General features: G+C 35.2%; 1 protein-coding gene across 1 annotated transcript in view; it reads right to left on the reverse strand.

Annotated features, from left to right (window-relative positions):
• LOC143228310 (O-acyltransferase like protein-like) overlaps positions 1-22853 on the reverse strand; it is a 412295-nt gene that overhangs the window by 70454 nt on the left and 318988 nt on the right. The gene's annotated exons all lie outside the window — the stretch shown is intronic.

The following is a 22853-nucleotide window of genomic DNA, read 5'->3' on the forward strand; positions in this document are numbered from 1 at the left end:
TTAAACTCAAAGTTTCGGCTTTTATCTTTTTCTAGAATCACACAGCTTATAACTAGTTGAAAATAACACATGCAACGATTATAAACTGATTTAACAATAGTAATGACACGCGTTATCAAACGCACGTTAAAGAGAATTGTAAAGATTAAGCCACGGAAAACCGTTAATTACAAAGATTAAGAAATATTTCTGTTTGTTTTAGATTTATAAAAGTGAATCAGAATATATGCTGTGTTTGTTTATTTGTTAAATTTCTCGCAAGGCTACGCGAGAGCTATCTTTGCTAGCCGTCCCTATTTTAGCAGTGATAGGCTAGAGGGAAGACAGCTAGTAATCATCACTCACCACCAACTCTTGGACTACTCTTTAATGAACAAATAATGTGATTGACCGTCACATTATAACGATTCCACGGCTGAAAGAGCAAGTACGCTTGGTGTAACGGGGATTCGAACCAGCGAGTCGAAAGCCCTAATCACGTGGTTGTGATGGGATGGAGATGCTGTGAATTTTCGATCAAGGAAACTGTTACACTTATTTCAGAACCTGGTGTTCAATGGTGTTTTATTAAGCATACCATGTTTAGTTAGAACGTGTTCTCATTGATTTCTTTAGAATTCACAGTAGCAAAAAAGTGTTCCTAGAAACGTTCATTAAAGTATTTACCATGAACAAAGTTTCGTAATTGTCTTTCTTCGTTGTTGTTGTTCTGTACTTTTGTTATATAGCTAGAGACTTTTTAATCATTCTAATTCTTTTTGAAAGAAGCAAAATAGAATGGAATAAGTAAAAACACACGTCTATGACGAATCTTTATATTAATTTGCAAAGTTCCGGGCAGAAGCCCTTCGTCAGGCAGTTTAAACCGTCTTAGAAATAATCTGTCTAACCCTAATTCTTTTTTAACATGCGTTCAATAGCGCGTGACAATATTATTCTTAAGTAAAACTTTTAATTGTTCTATTGTTCTTTTCAGTTAATTACAGTACAAGTCATCTAGTCCATTGTTTATACAAAAAAAAAAACATGTTTTATTTTACGATAATTTCCTTATTAGGAGCCGAAAGGAAAAGATACATAAGTGTAATCCACGGGTTTTGTATAATACGAGATCGCAACCAAGATCTTTTGACAAAGGATTGACTCAGATGACATTTTGAATAATTGAAGATTTTCTTCTCTCCAATTGTATCAAAAACAACAACAACCACTTAAACATTTCATAAGAGCAATTCCACTCAGTAAACTATCTAACTGTTGAGAGAAATTACCATCAATTATATGGTTTGTTTGTTTGGAAATTTCGCACAAAGCTACTCGAGGGCTATCTGTGCTAGCCGTCCCTAAGGCAGCTAGTCATCACCACCCACCGCCAACTCTTGGGCTACTCTTTTACCAACGAGTATAGTGGGATTGACCGTCACATTATACACCCCCACGGCTGGGTGGGTGAGCATGTTTAGCGCGACGCGGGCGCGAACCCGCGACCTTCGGATTACGAGTCGCACGCCTTACGCGCTAGGCCATGCCGGGCCTCAATTTTATGGAGAAAAGTGAATTTATTAGAGCAGTCTTTGGACATATTTAAAGCATTTGATTGGATAAATCTACATAATTATATTATCGTAGTGTCTGTTATATGACCATCTAACTACTTTGCAGGGTGTACATAGACATTCACCAAAATTGGTTTGGAGACTCCATGTGGGTACTTGCAAATTTTCAGTTTTGCATTTTTATGGGTGTTTTTTTACTCTATCTTCGCCCATTCTTGATGGATCTTTGGCGCAAAGGTGTTTTGTGGTCCGTGTGAAAATAAATCAAAATTTTCGGTTTCATCTTTTGCATTTTGTAGTTTGTATGAGCATTTTTGCTTTTTTTTTTTACAACTATGTATAAGTAAAGCAATTTTTCGTGTCACAAGATAGCCTTCTATTAATCCGTAATTTACATAACTTCTATCCTAGGGAGGGGTACTCTATTTTTGTTTGTTGGGTCCATGTGGAAATCCATGCAAATCTCCATATTCATGTATTGCAGTTTATATGGCCGTTTTTGTGTTTTTTACAATTACGTTTAAGGAAAGTAGCTTTTCATTAATTATGAATCTACATAATTCCCTCCTGAGGCCCCCCGCTAGTACGGCGGTAAGTCTACGGATTTACAACGCTAAAATCAGAGGCTCGATTCCCCTCAGTAAGCTTAGCAAATACCCTGATGTGGCTTTGCTATAAGAAACACACACACACACACCCTTCTGGGGAGATTTAGTACAGCTGGTACATAATATGGCAATAAGGGGTCAAATGTATAATTCGTTGGAGAGTTATTTGATGTACAAAATCTCAATAATTAATATTGATAGCAAATATTCTCATGAATTAATAACTACAAGAGGGGTTCCTCGGGGCTGTGTTCTGACACCACTGTTGTTTTTATTATACGTTAGTAACTCTGTTCTGACACCATTGTTGTTTTTACATGTTAGTAGCTCTGTTCGGGAACCACTATTGTTTGTATCGATTGTTAATAGCTCTGTTCTGACATCAGTATTGTGTTTATATTGTATTTTAGTAGTTCTGTTCTAATACCACTAAGTTTTTATTATATGTTAACAGATCTGTTATGAGACCACTGTTATTTTTATTATACGCTTATGATATGTCAGATTTATTATTTCATGCACGGTTATTTCATTTGTTTATAATAATTTAAGGGCGATCGGCTTGTAATCTGAGGGTCGCGGGCTCAAATCCCCGTCACATCAAACATGCTTACCCTTTCAGCCGTGGGGGTGTTATAACGTTAAGGTCCATCCCACTATTCATCCATAAAAGAGTAACCCAAGAGTTGGCGGAGGGTGGTGATGACTAGCTGCCTTCCCTCTAGTCTTACACTGCTAAATTAAGGACGGCTAGCGCTGGTAGCCCTGCGCGAAATTCAAAAACAAACATACAAATTTTAATAATTTAAAATATTTAATTGAAATGGTTAATTTCTCACTAGATATATTAAAGTATTGATTTAATGTAAACTATTTCTTTATAAATCTTGAATAGTGTAAGTTTATATTTTTAGTAATGAAAATAAGATTGCTAATAGTAAGCATATAAATATATTGTGAAGTTCTCGGATATTACAACTGATGATAAATTAAACTAGTTTGAGTACATAAGAACTATTAGCATTTATCCCGTTAAAAATAACAGAATTAATAGAGCCGTATAACTGAAACAAACAAACTATGCTTTACCAACAACGTGGCAGAAAAAGTGCAGTTTTGAGACAGTCAGACATTGGTAACTTCATTTGTGATCCAATCAAAAATGAGATAATTCATGAAAGGAATTTATGGCATATTAAGAGTAATTATTGGTAAAAATCAGTTAGATTAATAATTTATAATATCCAGAAAAGCGAACGTGTTTTGGTAACACTACGTTCTAATAGTGGCTTGCTTTCACGCCACGTTGCTTAGCAACGAAAGTAGAAAATAAAATGCATATATAACAAAATTGTAACGCTATTGGTTGATTTGTTAATTAAGAGTCTCTATTTATTACAATGTTTGTTTTTATTATATTTATATTTAACAAACATTGGCGATTAACAGAAAACAGTTTAATTTAGAAACTATTTGAGTTGAAAATTGAATCGATATTTTTCACTTTCATGATAATTTTTGTCCACTTGACTATAGGATAGATAATCCCACTCCATGTCTTCACTTTAGTCTTATTATACCAACACTCACTACACTTACAAGGTTTCACAACACCTCATTATTGCTCTCTCGCACTAAAACTGTAATGAGCAGACATTTGTTGAACGACTTTTAACTGGATGGGCCCGGCGTGGCCAGGTGGTTAAGACTCTTGACTCGTAATCCGAGGGTCGCGGGTTTGAATCTCCGTCACACCAAACATGCTCACCCTTTCAGCCGTGAGAGCGTTATAATGTGGCAATCAATCCCAATATTCGTGACTAAAAGAATAGCCAGAGAGTTGTCAGTGGGTGGTGATGACTAACGGCCTTCCCTCTAGTCTTACACTACTAAATTAGGGACGGCTAGCCCAGATAGCCTTCGTGGAGCTTTGAACGAAATTCAAACTAAACCAAACCAAACCTTAACTGAATAAATGTATTTGGACTTTTACAAATCTTTATGTTTCGAGAAATCAACAGAAAGAAAGCGTGACGTGATACAAACTTGTATTTTCGTTTTGTTATTATTTCTATATATTGCAAGAAAACGATCTAACCTAACCTATATAAAATTCAGTTTGTTTCTGATATAACTTATTATTTCGCATGTAATTGTATGTTTATAATAAAAAATAAATTAAATTATATACCTCGTGGTTAATAGCTTTTTTTTTTTTTAATAACAAGGACATATATATATATACTGTTGTTGTGTTCTGTATTTACTATGGGGAAAACCCACACACTAGTCACGTGTTCATAGTGAATTCAAACCACGTTCACATGAAGAGGTATGTTTGATACTTTTCAGTATGATGTTGGCCCAATTTTTCTCTCCTCGGTTCATGGTTTGTGATGAGGAATGGAATTCTCTTAAACTGGTGTAACCCAATAACACACATTGATCATAGTGGAGATTCAATAGGATCTTAAATATAGATTTCGAAATTAAACAATTATCAGAATACTAGGCTGATTTATTAAATACATTAATATTCATGATACGAGACTTTATTGCTGATTAACATATACAACTTTAAAAAGAGACAAACAGATGAATCTTTAAAACTTTTATTGGGGTAAATATTTGGAATGTTACACCCAATAATATAAGAGAAATAAAAAATCTTATGTTGAAAAACCTATTTACTTGATTATTTTTGTATTTCATTAAGAAAAGATTTATTCTCAATTAATTATATTTAATATATGACATGGTATTATTTTCTGGAATTTATGGTTTGGTTTAGTTTGTTTCGAATTTCGCTCAAAGCTACAGAAGGGCTATCTGCGCTAGCCGTCCCTAAATTAGCAGTGTAAGACTAGAGGGGAGGCAGCTAGTCATCACCACCCACTGACAACTCTCTGGCTATTCTTTTAGTCACGAATATTGGGATTGATTGTAACATTAAAACGCCCTCACAGCTAAAAGGGCGAGCATGTTTGGTACAATGGAAATTCGAACCCGCGACCTTCACATTACGAATCGAGTGGCTTAACTACCTTGCCATGGCTGGCGTGGAATTTAGGTAAATGTTTCTTTTTTAATTATTTTTTTTTCTGTTAGAGAGGATGAACTCTGTGTAAGACGTCTATGTTATTGTTGTTTATGCCACGTTTTCATGTGTTATATATTACAGTATATTTTGTTATCTAGTTTGGGAATAAGTTTGGATGGGAATTGAATTGAATACGATTTCATTTTGTCGGACACCTTCTTGACAAAAAGGAACAAATAAAAAAGCACATGATCTTCTGTCCAGCAACTTAATAATCAAATTGTGTCAGAAATAAGTCATTGAGGTCTTTGTAAGATATCCTAAATGCTATTCACGTTTCATTAAAAGTACGTTTGTTTCCATAAAATGTTAGGATAAGGATATGGTATACTAAAGAAATATACTTTTCTTCAAACTCTGTGTAACGATTAGACATCTTGACAGGTGTCCACTTTTCAGTAGAGTTTAACTCCAAATACAATAACTTGCTCAAACATAATTATGTTCAAACTCTATCTAACAACTGGACGTCCTGTTGTCCGTGTGTATGTTTTCATTTGTGGACTGTACCTCAGATTCTTCTCGTGCACACACGGTGCAATGTTTGAACGTGCTTGCCAAGTCTTATATTACGTTTGAAACTAGACCCAAGCATTGCAGTGTTAAAAATCAACACGCCATCTATCTGAAGGTAAGGTTACTCATTCTTCCTCTAACTTTGGGTGCAGACTTGTTGTATTAAGAACAATAATAAACTAGAAAGTACTTTAATATCATAACAAATTCCATTACAAAAGAGTTGAAATGCATGAGTCAAAATGGTTCATCATGATGTAATATTATGATATTGATTAAATGTGCCTCAGAGTTTTCTTTGGTGAGTCAGGCCTTGATGTTTATGTTAAATACTTCAAAACAAACGTAACAAGTACGCTAGGACTTCATTTCAGGCCTAACGTTCTTGTTACGTTTGTTTTGAAATCCTTCTGTTTCATATTGAAAGTTTGAATACATAAGATAAATTGAGGTGTGATCGAATATTTATAGCTGTGTCCATATTTCTGCAGACAGATGTATCTATTAAGCAGTTTAGAGACACAATGGTCTTTCCGGACATACACTGACAAACCTACTCACAGCACTAAATAATTTAAACAAGTAGCCTGAACGCGTAAAATGATCGATCATAATTGGAGTTTCATTGTAAAAGCCATTAGATTATCATATGAATGTGTAACATTGATCAATAATTTGAAATCAAGTGGGCATTTCTTAATTTTTAAAAGTGACTTAAAACTCAGACTTTATCATTAACTTGGAGAAAAATGGTCACTTCTTAATGTTTAGAAGTGACTTAAAATTTAAACGAAAACTTTCAAACTGAGTAATGTTAGCAGTTTGAAAGTGGCATAACATCGAAGGAGTTACTTTTGTGCCTATTTAAATTAATCGATCAATCTCTATCCATCTTTCAATTGAATTTGCTGGTTCTGTTCCTTTTGAGTCTATCAACTCACTTTTCTTCCTGTTTGACTTGATATAGTTGGTTCTGTTCAAACTTGAATTAATGTATTTGGTTCGGTTCGTATTTGAGTTGATCCAGTTGGTTCTGTCTCTGTTTGAATTGATATAGTTGGTTCTGTTCAAACTTGAATTAATGTAGTTGGTTCGGTTCGTATTTGAGTTGATCCAGTTGGTGCTGTCCCTGTTTGAATTGATTCAGTTGGTTCTGTCCCTGTTTGAATTGACCTAGTTGGTTCTGTTCAAACTTGAATTGATGTAGTTGGTTCGGTCCGTATTTGAGTTGATCCATTTGGTTCTGTTCAAACTTGAATTGATGTAGTTGGTTCGGTCCGTATTTGAGTTGATCCAGTTGGTTCTGTTTCTGTTTGAATTGATCCAGTTGGTGCTGTCCCTGTTTGAATTGATCCAGTTGGTTCTGTTTCTGTTTGAATTGATCCAGTTGGTGCTGTCCCTGTTTGAATTGATCCACTTGGTTCTGTCCCTGTTTGAATTGATCCACTTGGTTCTGTCCCTGTTTGAATTGATCCAGTTGTATCTGTCCCTGTTTGAATTGATCCAGTTGGTTCTGTCTCTGTTTGAATTTATCCAGTTGGTTTTGTCCCTGTTTGAATTTATCCAGTTGGTTCTGTCCCTGTTTGAATTGATATAGTTGGTTCTGTTCAAACTTGAATTGATGTAGTTGGTTCGGTTCGTATTTGAGTTGATCCAGTTGGTTCTGTTCCTGTTTGAATTGATCCATTTGGTTCTGTCCCTGTTTGAATTGATATAGTTCGTTATGTTCAAACTTGAATTGATATAGTTGGTTCTGTTGCTATTTGAATTGATGTAGTTAATTCTGTTCGTATTTGAGATGATCCAGCTGGTTCTATGTGAATGGATCCATGACGCTGTTTCCAATTCTTGCCGAATTCGGTTTTCCTCTAACTAGGAACATTGTATTATTTGTCATGATGCTCGAGATGACGATCTGTTAACTTTACAGAGTTCATCATTGACACAATATTAACTACAAAACAAAACAAGCAAGTATCGCATTTCAAAGCGTTTGGTAGCAAATGTAACATCGAGATGAAGCTTATAACACCACAAGTCGAAATGACATTCAAGCTGCCAAAAGAAACTAAACCAATAGGAAACTCGCGTAATGATATCTAGCAGAAGTTTTTTATTCTAAGTAATGTTGTGATTGCGTCAGCCCATTTGGTTCCACAGCCTGCTACTACCCACATAAAACCCACAGTTTAACTAACTTTTCATTCATAACTAACTCATTCTGAAAAACAATCGAAGTCCCCAGGCTCTAGTTTCCTGCTACCTGGTACGTTCTAAATTATAGGTTTTAAAAGTTTGAAAATGGGAAAAGAAAGGTACAGAAGAGAATTGGTTGAAGAGACCAGAACTGTTAGCATGTTTCTGTTAGATTGTTTTAAACGACCAATCTTAACTTTTTTTAGTTGTCTCTACTGCATTTTCTAGTATTTTGTGGTACTTACATTGTTGTTTAGGTAATAAACTGTTTATGGTGCGATCTACGAAAACGTTGAGACCATAGTTGATTTAAGTAATGAATGGGGCTCTTCTTACGTTTCTTGAGAAGCCGGACAAGACAGATTCAGATGTGAATGTATTACAGATACCTGGTTCTCATATTTCTTATTAACTTGAGAATGATTAATTGTTCTATGCCTTGAACTTAAGAGAATCGTATGAAGGCCACTTGGTTGGGACGGTACACGATATCACACCCCAAGTCTAAAGAAATGTTTGGGAAAAACATTTTGCTCCTGCCATACCGTTTGTCCCACAACGGTGACTATAAAAACGTTATAGTCTGTACAGAATACACTACTGAGGTCAATATATCCTTCCGCATAAAGTAAGTAATGGGAAGAAAATCGATTTCGGACCTCACGTAGTCTCAGGTGGAGTGTACACAATCTTTTCAAACTTAATTAACTCTACTAATCTTCAATATTCTTCTATCTTATCAAAGTTAGTTAAATCTACTGATCTTCAATATTCCACAGTCTTCTAAATCTTAGTTAAATCCACCGATCTTCAATATTGTACTATTTTAACAAACGTAATTAACTCTACTGATTTTCAATATTGTATTATTCTCAAACTTAGATAACTCTAGTGATCTTCAATATTCGACCATCTTCTCAAACATAGTGAACTCTACTGACCTTCAATATTGTTTCATTTTATTAAACTTAGTTCACTCTACTGACTTTAATATTCTATTATCTTATTACACTTATTAAATCTACTGATCTTCAATATTTTACTATTTTATCAATCTTAGTTAACTTATTTTATCTTTAATATTTCACAATCTTTTCAAACTTAGTTAACTTTACCGATCTTTAATATTCTATTATCTTATCAAACTTAGTTAACTTTACCGATCTTTAATATTCTATTATCTTATCAAACTTAGTTAACTTTACCGATCTTTAATATTCTATTATCTTATCAAACTTAGTTAACTTTACCGATCTTTAATATTCTATTATCTTATCAAACTTAGTTAACTTTACCGATCTTTAATATTCTATTATCTTATCAAACTTAGTTAACTTTACCGATCTTTAATATTCTATTATCTTATCAAACTTAGTTAACTTTACCGATCTTTAATATTCTATTATCTTATCAAACTTAGTTAACTTTACCGATCTTTAATATTCTATTATCTTATCAAACGTAGTTAACTTTACCGATCTTTAATATTCTATTATCTTATCAAACGTAGTTAACTTTACCGATCTTTAATATTCTATTATCTTATCAAACTTAGTTAACTTTACCGATCTTTAATATTCTATTATCTTATCAAACGTAGTTAACTTTACCGATCTTTAATATTCTATTATCTTATCAAACTTAGTTAACTTTACCGATCTTTAATATTCTATTATCTTATCAAACGTAGTTAACTTTACCGATCTTTAATATTCTATTATCTTATCAAACGTAGTTAACTTTACCGATCTTTAATATTCTATTATCTTATCAAACTTAGTTAACTTTACCGATCTTTAATATTCTATTATCTTATCAAACTTAGTTAACTTTAGCGATCTTTAATATTCTATTATCTTATCAAACGTAGTTAACTTTACCGATCTTTAATATTCTATTATCTTATCAAACTTAGTTAACTTTACCGATCTTTAATATTCTATTATCTTATCAAACGTAGTTAACTTTACCGATCTTTAATATTCTATTATCTTATCAAACTTAGTTAACTTTACCGATCTTTAATATTCTATTATCTTATCAAACGTAGTTAACTTTACCGATCTTTAATATTCTATTATCTTATCAAACGTAGTTAACTTTACCGATCTTTAATATTCTATTATCTTATCAAACTTAGTTAACTTTACCGATCTTTAATATTCTATTATCTTATCAAACGTAGTTAACTATACTGATATTGTGTTTCTGTTATCTTATGATACTTAGTTAACTTTACCGATCTTTAATATTCTATTATCTTATCAAACTTAGTTAACTATACTGATATTGTGTTTCTGTTATCTTATGATACTTAGTTAACTGTACCGATCTTTAATATTCTATTATCTTATCAAACTTAGTTAACTATACTGATATTGTGTTTCTGTTATCTTATGATACTTAGTTAACTTTACCGATCTTTAATATTCTATTATCTTATCAAACTTAGTTAACTATACTGATATTGTGTTTCTGTTATCTTATGATACTTAGTTAACTTTACCGATCTTTAATATTCTATTATCTTATCAAACTTAGTTAACTATACTGATATTGTGTTTCTGTTATCTTATGACACTTAGTTAACTATACTGATATTGTGTTTCTGTTATCTTATGATACTTAGTTAACTGTACCGATCTTTAATATTCTATTATCTTATCAAACTTAGTTAACTATACTGATATTGTGTTTCTGTTATCTTATGATACTTAGTTAACTTTACCGATCTTTAATATTCTATTATCTTATCAAACTTAGTTAACTATACTGATATTGTGTTTCTGTTATCTTATGATACTTAGTTAACTTTACCGATCTTTAATATTCTATTATCTTATCAAACTTAGTTAACTATACTGATATTGTGTTTCTGTTATCTTATGACACTTAGTTAACTATACTGATATTGTGTTTCTGTTATCTTATGACACTTAGTTAACTATACTGATATTGTGTTTCTGTTATCTTATGACACTTAGTTAAGATCATGTATGGTTTAGTTATAAAAAGTGCGAAGCATGTAATTTTCTAAAGTTAATAAATAAAGAATATAAAAAGTAAAAAGTAAATAATTCCTTGGAAAAGTTTTTATCCTGAATATTAAGTGCTATAAAGAATTTTAAATATATGTGGAACAGTATTTAATACACAAGAGAGAATAGTGATTGTGTAACGTGTAACTGATGAGTAATGCAAGCGTAAAATTATTGTTATTATTCATAAAAGCTTAGCAGCTCTTGATTTAATATCATATGAAAAAAGTTAGCAGATAACTCATAGTAGTAAATATATTTACTAGATGTCAGGACAGTAGTTAATTTTCTTGAAGCGCCAACCTCGACGGTGGGCTATTCGCGCTCTGTACACCTCAGTATTTTAGCCCTCCATTTTCGTGTTCTGTTTTATAAATTCATTTTATTAATTTTACTTTAAAGTTGAGAATCCGATTGATTTGTTAACTTCTTAAAAGTGTTGTTGCTTTCTCAGCTGCAGCATAATGTTTTTTCGAGAACGTTTTGTCCTTTTGAGGAACTTAAAGTGTAATCGGCTTGGCATTGCCAAGCATGTTAAGGCGTTCAACTTGTAAGCGGAGAGTCGCAGGTTCGAATATCGGACGCACCAAACATGCTCGCTCTTTCAGCCGTATGGGCGTTATAATGTTACGGTCGATCCCACTATTCGTTGGTAAAATAGTAGCCCAAGAGTTGGCGGTGGGTGGTGATGACTAGCTGCCTTCCCTCTAGTCTTATACTGCTAAATTAGGGACGGCTAGCGCAGATAGCCTTCGAGTAGCTTTGCGCGAAATTCAAAAACAAACAATTATTTAATAAAAACTGTGTTGTAAAAACTAACATATATTTCCCACATGATATCAATAATGTACTTGGTTGGTCTGATTGGTATATAGAGACCAGTGACTGTTGAGTGATTGGGTATGATTTAATTAAACATGTTGTTTCAATAGTTTAAATGGAAATAATTTTTTTTCTGTAGAGTGTGTGTGTGTTTGGGATAACAAAGCCACAGGGGACTATCAGCTGTGTCCATCTTAGAGAATCGAAACTCTAATTTTAGCGTTGTAAATCCGTAGACTTATCGTTGTCCTAGCGAGGGACATTTTCTGTAGATAAAATTTATTTCGAAGTCGGGCGGTCCAACCGGTTTTTAGTGGCTCAGCTGTATGTCTGGGGGCTTATGATGCTAAAATTCGCGTTTTTTAAGGTCGTGGTGAGTTTAGAGAAGATACCTCATTGTGTAAATTTGTACTTAACAGCAAACTAGGAAACAGAATAGCCAGTATCAAAGTAAATATTTTCAAATAGAGGAATAGAGTTTGAAAGGTATCATGTGACAAACTTAGTGAATCAGATATATTTAAATAATTGTTTAATTTCGTTCAAAACTACTCGTTAACTTAATTTAAAAGCTATAGTTAATTTTAACATTGTGGATTGTCCTATCATTTTTGTTAATCGGCTGTGGAACGTTTTCTTACATATCATATCAATCATGTTATTTTATAAAGAATCATAGAACAAGATATTAGTTTCCTGAAACTTGTTTGAGAAAAGCAAGCAAACTCTGATAACATTCCTCACTTACATTGTACTTGCATTACTCTTTTATAAAACTCAAGATATTTGTTTCGAATTTCGCGAAAACCTACACGAGGACTATTTACGCTAGCCATTTCTGGTATAGAAGTGATAGACCAACTGAAAGGTAGCTAGTCATCACCACCTACTGCCAACTCATGGGCTGCTATATATTCGAATAGTGGGATTACTAGTAACATTATAACGCCATCAAAACTGAAAATCGAGCATATTCGGTGATGTGATTATAACCCGAGATCCGTGGGATATTTTAAAAAAATATATACAGACTTTGTTCCACATGTTATTTATTTGTGTAAACCACATCGAGCTGTCTGCTGTGTCTACCGAGAGGGATCGAATCCTGTAGATATACCTCTGTCCCGGGGGGGACAAGCCCTCCGATAAGATAACGGTAATCTGTTCAACATCACTCTTTTTTTCCTTTATTCGGATTTAAAAAAAGAACTCAGTAAAAGAGCAAATCCACAAATATATTTAGAGAACAATAAAAATAGCACCTTAGTTTTAAGTTTGGAGGACTTCAGAGTCCTAAAGTATCTTCTCTTACAGTTTATATAATATTAATGACATTTTGTAAAATCTAATTATGATAATATATTTGTGACTAGAGGGTAATACTTTTAAATTTGCGATATTTTTATTATTCTTAATAAATATATATACATTTATACAGATAGATATTATCCTTATACGTAGAAAGATTTTGACATTTACGAAGCATAATCTGTCCACATTCTTACCTGACTTTTTAAAACGATTGTGTTAGCTATTCTAAATACACAGAAGTCACGTGATCTGAGAATAGAATAGGATGTTCCCGGCCATCGATCCTTATTCATTATAATAACACTATGTAAGAAAATTTTGACTTTTCTTGTTCCTGGGCAGAAAGTATTTCCCAATTGCTTATGCCTGAAGTAAATGGAAAAGACCTATTTTTCTCTTAAAACTTTGCTTTTGTGACCTGGGTAATGAAATTTTCAAATTTACCCATTTTTCAGAACATTCCAGGTAGATTCAGTGCTGAGTAGCTAATAGAGAATTTTCTCGAACTTACAAGAATTTTCTAGAAGCTTTTAGAATTTTCTAGAACTTTCCATAGTAATGTAAATACAGGGGCTCACCACTCACCACATCAGTTTAGTTCCAGCTGTCTAAGTGAACACATAGACCTATCTGATTTTAACAGAGGTGACATCAAGAAGCTCCAAGCATTCTTTAGACGCATTCTGCAATGTATGTGACCTAGTTATCAAGACAAGAGCGAAAAGGTACTCTGTGACAGCATCTGCTAAAATGTGTGAAGCCTACGAGGCATATTTCGGCATGCCTGTTGGGGATCACGACAAACCCTGGGCACCTCATTTTACCTGCGAGCACTGAAAAAAAATCTAGAAAGTAAGATGGACAGTTTTTGCTTTCTTGAATAGTAAGATTTCATATTATTCAAATTTTAGACCTTTTAAAATTTAAACATATTTCTGTGCACCTCAAAGAGGAATACAACAGGTCAAGATCTTGATAGAAACCTTGAAGTATGATGAGTATGGCTGGGAGGTTATCGGATACTTCAAAATGGTGGCATTCCTGATGGATCTACAAGGAAGCTTTACCAAGTTTCCATGTTATCTTTACCTTTGGGATAGCAGGGACACCGCAGCGCACTACAACAGGAAGCACTGTCTACAACGGACCGAGTTCTCTGTGGTGAGGCACAATGTCAAGTGTGAGCCGCTGGTAGACCTCCAGAAGGTATTTTTCCCACTTTGCACATAAAATTGGGTCTTATGAAACAATTTGTCACAGCTCTTGATAAGGAGTCTGCAGCCTTCAAGTATATTCGGGACTTCTTTCCTAAGCTGTCTGAAGCAAAGGTCAAAGCTGGTGTCTTCGTTGGATCACAAATAAAGAAGATCCTGGAGTGCACAGGTTTCCCAAGAATCTCAGTAGGAAGGAAAAAAAAGCTTAGAGCAGCTTTGTCGCAGTTGTTCGGGGCTTTTTGGGCAATCACAAGGGCGAAAGTTATGTACAACTGGTTGAAGTTCTGGCGAAGAACTACGGCAAAATAGGCTGCAGGATGTCTCTGAAAGTCCACATCCTTGACGCTCATCTTGATAAATTCAAGGGGAACATGAGAACATTCTCAGAGGAGCAAGACGAGCGCTTCCACCAAGATATACTGGATACTGAACGCCGCTACCAAGGAACGTATAACGAAAACATAATGGGAGACTATACTTGGGGGCTGATACGTGAAAGTGATTTACATTACAGACGCAAATCTCGAGAAACTACTCACTTCTAAACATTTTTGTATAACTTTGGCATAAATACATGTAAATCTAGATTCATATGTTGTTTTATTCAGACCTTATATAAATGAAAATGTGCAAATTTGCCCGTTTTTACATATAAAATAGGTTAATTTCTAAATTTCATTATCCAGCTCACAAAAGCAAAGTTTGAAGGGAATAATGGCCGTTTTATGTACTTTTACAACATAAGTAATTAAAAAATAACACATACTATCCAGGAACAAAAATTTCTGTCACATAGTGTAATGTTTCTTCCTGTATTGTACATAAATAATACGAAACACGTGGTTCAAGTAGGTTGAAAGTGTTTCAGAACAAATTCTAATTGTTACTCTTATATTCCCCTCCTCAGGACTTTAAATCATGTGACGACTAAAATAGAAAGTCCCGTGTAGATTATGTGTAGCTCTAAGGACGGTGGCTAACATTGTGTGCAATTCCAAGGACGATGACCAACTGAACTCTAATTAAATTTGGTTAGTAGAGCAGGAAGCCCATTGCTCATCTGCTAAGAACTTCTGTATCAATAATTCATACCTGGTACCGTTCATGCTAGTAATTGTTTTTTACTGTGCTATTTTTAGTAAACAATTTAGGAAACAAAATAATGCAAAGCCACGAAGAAGCTAAGATTAATATAGTGTTGTTAAATTACAGCATTTAGAATAATGTAAAAACTGTATTCTAGTTACAGTTATTTAAGAAATAAAACGTCAGAAAAAATTATAAAAATCAACAAAATCTCACACTTAAAAGTCCACAGAAAATCAGTAGAAATATACAGGATTTTATTTATTAAATGGACTCTAGAAAGAAGTAAATATTTTATTTATTAAATGGACTCCAGAAAGAATTAAATTTTTTTTATTAAATGGACTCTAGAAAGAAGTAAAATATTTTATTTATTAAATGGACTCTAGAAAGAAGTAAATATTTTATTTATTAAATGGACTCCAGAAAGAATTAAATTTTTTTTATTAAATGGACTCTAGAAAGAAGTAAAATATTTTATTTATTAAATGGACTCTAGAAAGAAGTAACATATTTTATTTATTAAATGGATTCTAGAAAGAAGTAAAATATCAATAAATATAAATAAAACCAAACAAAAACTATTTCCTAAAGTTTTATTGCCCCCTGCCGGCTCAGTAGTAAGTTTAAGAGCTCAGAATGCTAAAATAGAGGTTCGACATCCATTATCATGACAGCTCATTGTGTATCTTTGCGATAAAAACAACAAATAAGCAAAGAACTTTACTAGTTTGGTTTGGTTTGAATTTCGCGCACTAGCTGTTCCTAATTTAGCAGTGTAAGACTAGAGGGAAGGAAGCTAGTCATCACCACTCACCGCCAACTCTTGGGCTACTCATTTTCTAACGAATAGTGGGATTGACCGTCACATTATAACGCCCCAACGGCTGAAAGGACGAGCATATTTGGTGCGACGGGGATTCGAACCCGCGACACTCAGATTACGAGTCGAGTGCCTTAACCACCTGGCCATGCAGGGCCCTAACGGCATTTAAAAGCTAAACAAATGCTCACAACATATTCATACCTGATTTTCGCGATGACGAGAAACCCACTTGAAGTAACAATTTATCTCAGGATGACCGATATGGGTATTAACACTTTTACTAATAAAGCAAAGGGCAATGTGTCGACCTTCTTTTATTTTATAACCCGAAGATGACCTAAGAAGGTCGAAACGTTTTTCTCTGCCTTATTAGTAAAAGTGTTAATACCCATACCAGCCGTCCTATGGCCCGCCATGGCCAAGCGTGTTGAGGCGTTCGACTCGTAATCCGAGGGTCGCGGGTTCGAATCTTGGTCGCACCAAACATGCTCGCCCTTTCAGCGGTGGGGGCGTTATAATGTTACGGTCAATCCCACTATTCGTTGGTAAAAGAGTAGCTCGAAAGTTGGCGGTGGGTGGTGACGACTAGCTGCCTTCCCTCTAGTCTTACACTGCTAAATTAGGGACGGCAAGCGCAGATAGCCCTCGTGTAGTTTTGCGCAAAATTCAAAACAAGCAAACCAGCCGTCCTGAGATATATTCATACATGAGTTTGTTTCCATTTTGTTACGTTAGTTACGTTTGAAAGATTCTAATTAATTATATTTGCAACGTCGGATTTGGTGCAACGCGTTGCAAATGATACTCCTTTACGATCGAGGATAATTCTAAAGACAGATTAGGGAGCAAATAGTAATAAATACTCTGACAAAAATTATAGAAAAAATAACCCGATTATATTACTGTTTCAACACATCAACTTAATCCATCGTTCTAAAAGATAGATGTATATTCCAGAAAGTGGGATTTCCTTTGTAATTCCCGTTTCAGATTATCCTAAAAATAGTTCACGCAGCTTTACATTTTCTGTCGAAAATAACAGACAAACAGAATTAATAAAAAAATCTTCTAAGTATTCAACTTTATTTTAGGAACCTTATTAACCCTAAATAAAGTCCTCCACAGGTTTAATAATTCTAGATCTTATGTAAAGATTGTGTACCAAAAAATATCTTATTATATCTGTTATTAGACCGTATAGCTATATGTTTTGTTTATCTGATGGATCTAGTACTTTGTGATAAAAATACACAAACATATTTATATGATGCTCTATGGGGCGCATGGGTAAAAAGAAAGATTTTTAAATGCACCATTTCCACTGTTTAGAAACAGCAGATATTTTCGAATACCATGCTTTTAATTCTAACAGAAGACCGATTTCAGATATCTGTAAAACAAAGCTATGTTGTAAGCAATATGACATATACAAGTTATAAGGCCTCCAACTCATACCAGTTTGAACATGAATGTGTGTCACACCTCAAGTTGGACTTATTCTCTCCCCTCAGTCTAGCAGGAACTGACACACATAATAACACAATTTTCCAGACGTTGGAGAAGTTATTTTTCATTTACTTAAAATAATTAACACGTGTTTACGACCGGTTCAACGAAATTGTTAAACTCATTACGTGCAGAACTTGAGCGAATATCTAAGCAAGTTATACGAATACACCCGAATAAGGCCCGCCATGGCCAGATGAGATAAGGCGTTCGACTTGTAATATGAGGGTCGCGGGTTCGAATCCCCGTCGCACCAAACATGGTCGCCCTTTCAGCCGTGTGGGCGTTTTAATGTGACCATCAATGGTAAAAGGGTCGCCCAAGAGTTGGCGGAGGGTGGTGATGACTAGCAGCCTTCCCTCTAGTCTTACACTGCTAAATTAGGGACGGCTATTGCAGATAGTCCTTGAGTAGCTTTGCGCGAAATTCAGAAACAAGCAAAACAAATACCCGAATAAATGCTTACACATTAATATTTATTAAAGGTGAAATATATATGTTTCAGCTACCACATGTATAAAGACCTCTGGACAAAATATCAATTATTTTAATGCCTTCTACATCTTAGTTCACAGAGTAAACAAAAAACAGATTAAAATTACTGGCGTTAGTTTAAGATAAGTCACTGGCGATATCATTGTGGCAACAGAAACGTTTCCGACAGTTTTTAAGCGTTGGTTAAAGAGTGGTCTGGAGGTCAAGTGACCATAGATACATTCCACCAACTCCCACCTCCAAACAAATATTTTTATTTCGTCGGATTGGTTTGATGAATACGAATTCATTGCCGAGAATGACACCCTTTCTTCGACGAATAATTCATCGACGTCTATGCCAGGATTCGTCTGTCTGTGTCAAGGTTTAAACTTACTTCTCCTTTCAGCTACTTCCGGGCACAGACAGGATATTTCATTTGACACCCTGATTGTAAAAGTTGATTTCCTCCGGGCACTACGGTCCCCGCCCCCCTGAAAAGGGTCCTTACACCACCCATGATTATAATTATTCTAAACTTCATTCCAAATTAAAAATCACAATACCAAAAGTTCAATCCACTATTCGTTTAATAGAGCAAGCATCATGCCTTACCTAAATTCAAGAACTCGCTGCTTCGCCATAACCCTGGCCTCTTCCGCTCCCAGAGAAAACGGGATTCCACGGCTTCTTAACGTCAATCATCGCACTTCACCAATAAACCAAATAAACTCACGGGCGGGTTTGAAGAGGAAGAGGAGGTTCCCGATCACCCAGTTTGGAAGGATTTCCTTCCTTCTTTAAACCGAATCCCTAGTTTGGAAAAATTTCCTTCCTTCTTTAAACCGAACACCTAGTTTGGAAGGATTTCCTTCCTTCTTTAAAAATCCCCAGTTTGAAACTAAACTGAACCCTAGTTTGGAAGGATTTCCTTCCTTCTTTAAACCGAACCCCAGTTTGGAAGGATTTCCTTCCTTCTTTAAACCGAACCCCCAGTTTGGAAGAATTTCCTTCCTTCTTTAAACTGAACCCCTACCACGACTTTAAATTTTGCTTTGGGAGAGGCAGCTGGTGATCACCACCTAACGCGAACTCTTGGGCTACTCTTTTACCAACAAATAATGGGATTGACAAAACATAATAACGCCCTCAAGGCTGAATGGATGAGCACGTTCAGAATGAGAGTGAAGCGCCCTAACCACCTGACCATGGCTGGCTCCAACGGAAATGAGATAACAACTAGAACACTGATATAAAGACGAAAAGTTACATTTACGCGATACTTGTTAATATATTAGGTATGACAATGTACTTTTCTACTATTGTAAATGTAATGAGAGTTATTTGAAGAGCTTCATCAAAATGGATACAATATAAATATATACAATATATTACAGGATGTTTAATTTCCTTTTCTTCGTTACAAATGTGACACAATTATGTTTTAAACCAATAATTACAATGATTATGTGACACAATTTTAACATGATACTTGCCTGATATCAAGTGTCACACACTTTCAAAGCTTCTTGAATTACATTATTCTATTACCGAACTATGCTTAATGCTTTATTCCAAGTTAAGTCCAAAGCAACACAATGGGCTATCCGTGCTTAGCCCACCACGAATATCGAAACCCGGATTCTAGAGTTGTAACTCCGCAGACATAGCGCTGTACCACTGGGGTAGGGGGGAGAACACCCAACAATTGTCCATTTGAAAGAGGCTTAAGAAGTCAACGTAACGTTTTTGCAACTGAAGTCGTTTCTTAAACGAGTGCCTTACAGTCTTTAGTTCTTAATGTCAAGTACTTTAAAACTGACTTAAGTCACCCTGAGACCTTCAGAAGGTTCTAATTAGTAGGCACATTTGCAAATATATCAAGTTATTCTTGTAAACAATAGCAAAAAGATAAAGCGAAATTGTTCTTTTACCTTTTGCGTAAAAAAATAATCAAATCTGCTTTGGATTGGTTAAAATAAATCTGTCTGATTTTCATGAATAAAATAGCAGCAGAGTTCCAATCATTGTACGTAGTATTTTATGACATCAGAAATAAATACGTGGTTTATAAGAAACAACTTGTGGTCAAGCACCTTTGTTGAAATACAATTTAACAAATTTAATTAACGTGATAACGTGATTCACGCTATGATTATTCCACCATGGATTTACGAAAGCACCGTCAGGTGTTTTGTTTGTTTAGAATTAAGTACAAAGCTACACAATGGGCTATCTGTGCTCTGCCCACAACGGGTATCGAAACCCGGTTTTTAGTGTGTAAGTCCGCAGACATACCACTGTGACACCCGGAGGGGGCCGGTCAGGTGTCGAATATTTATTCTTGTTGACTTCTTAGTGAAATGCTACACACTGGGCTATCTGCAATCCGTCCATCACGACAATGAAACCCCGGATTTTAGCGTTACAAACCCATAAACTTATCGTTGACCCACCGAGTGACGTAATTAATACTACGTCGTCTTTTAATGTACTGAATATATTATTATTCAGGAGGATATGAAGGAAGTCCTCCGGTGGTACAACGGTAAGCTACGGAGGTCCAAATCTCTTCGGTGAACTCAGCAGATAGTCTAATATGGCTTTGCAATATTAAAGCACACACACACATGTGACAGGACGTGGATCCTTTTATGGATTGGTGGATTTTTATTTTTTTTATTTTTAATCACTTGTCACGAATAGATCTACTGATTTATGGTCAACACGGCTCTGTTAAGTCAGCTCTTATATAATTGGCCCAACATGGCCACGTGGTTAGGGCGCTTGACTAGCAGTCTGAGGGTTACGGATCCAAATCACCATCACACCAAACTTGCCCGCCCTTTCAGTCGAGAAGGCGTTATAATATTACACCCAATCCTACTATTTGTTGGTAAAAGAGTAGCCCAAGAGTTGGCGGTGGGTGGTGATGACTAGCTGTCTTCCCTCTTGTCTTTAAACCGAACCTTTAGTTTGGAAGGATTTCCTTCCTTCTTTAAACCGAACCCCCAGTTTGGAAGGATTTCCTTCCTTCTTTAAACCGAACCCTTAGTTTGGAAGGATTTCCTTCCTTCTTTAAACCGAACCCCCAGTTTGGAAGGATTTCCTTCTTTCTTTAAACCGAACCCCTAGTTTGGAAGGATTTCCTTCCTACTTTAAACCGAACCCCTAGTTTGGAAGGATTTCCTTCCTACTTTAAACCGAACCCCTAGTTTGGAAGGATTTCCTTCCTTCTTTAAACCGAACCCCTAGTTTGGAAGGATCTTCCAAAGAGGTCTTCCCTCTTGTCTTACACTACTAAATTAGGAACGGCTAGCGCAGATAGCCCTCATGTAGCTTTGCACGAAATTAAAAAAAAAACGAGCAAACAGTTTGCAGGATTTATCTAGAAAACTGAAGGAGTTGTAAACCAGTAAAATTAAATGTATTAAGTTAAATTTTTGTCATTTTAAACGAAACCGAACTTTATGTAATTTGAATATTTGTTATCATTAACTGGTGCATATACCCGGCATGGCCAGGTGGGTTAAGGCGTGCGACTCGCAATCCAAGGGTTGCGGGTTCACATCCCGGTCGCACCTTTCAGTCGTGGGGTCGTTATAATGTGACGATCAATCCCACATTTCGTTGGTAAAAGAGTAGCCCAAGAGTTGGCAGTGGGTGGTGATGACTAGCTGCCTTCCCTCTAGTCTTACACTGCTAAATTAGGGACGGCTAGCGCAGATAGTTCTCGAGCAGCTATGCGCGAAATTCAAAAACAAACAAACAAGCTGGTACTTGAAAGTCAATACCTTAAGACGGACTAGATTGGAAAATGTACAAGGTCTTTAAATATCGACAATTTATTAATTCTGAAAAGTTTTTACTTTAAATTTTAAATCTTAAAGTCGTCAGAAAAATATGTTTATGATTCAGTTAAATTTGCACTTTGCTTTTTTTCAGGCTTCTTTCTCAGTACAATATTTTAAGTTTTGATTCTTGGTTTCCCATACGTATACGTTAGTTAAACCAATACCTTTTCAGGTCGGAACTCTTCGGCTGTTTTTATTACTGGGAAGGGACAATGTTATGCTTCCAAGTTGTCTTCTGCACCGTTAACTACATTCATGTAACATGAGAAAATGTCATCTCAGACGCCTAGGTCTCAGTTTTGTTTGTGGAAAGCTAGACAGAATATTTTTATTTATCAAATTTTGCACGTGATCATCGAAAAGAATCCACGAAGGGAAACGGGAATTCAAATCGAACGATTGCTGTACTTTATTTGATTTTTGTCACAACGTTTGAAACACCTGCCTCCTTCTATTCGTTTGTTTGTTTGTTTGTTTGTTTGTTTGTTTTAAATTTCGCACAAAGTTACTCGAAGGCTATCTGTACTAGCAGTCGCTAATTTAGCGGTGTAAGACTAGAGGAAAGGCGGCTGGTCATCACCAGCCACCACCAACTCTTGAGCTACTCTTTTACTAACGAATAGTAGGATTGATCGTAAGATTATAACGTACCCATGGGTGAAAGGGCGAACATGCTTAGTACGACCGGGATTCGAAGCCGCGACCGTCAGATTACGAGTCGATTGCATTAACCCACCTGGTCATGC

The sequence above is a fragment of the Tachypleus tridentatus genome, chromosome 10, assembly GCF_004210375.1.
Source record: "Tachypleus tridentatus isolate NWPU-2018 chromosome 10, ASM421037v1, whole genome shotgun sequence".
NCBI lineage: Eukaryota > Metazoa > Arthropoda > Merostomata > Xiphosura > Limulidae > Tachypleus > Tachypleus tridentatus.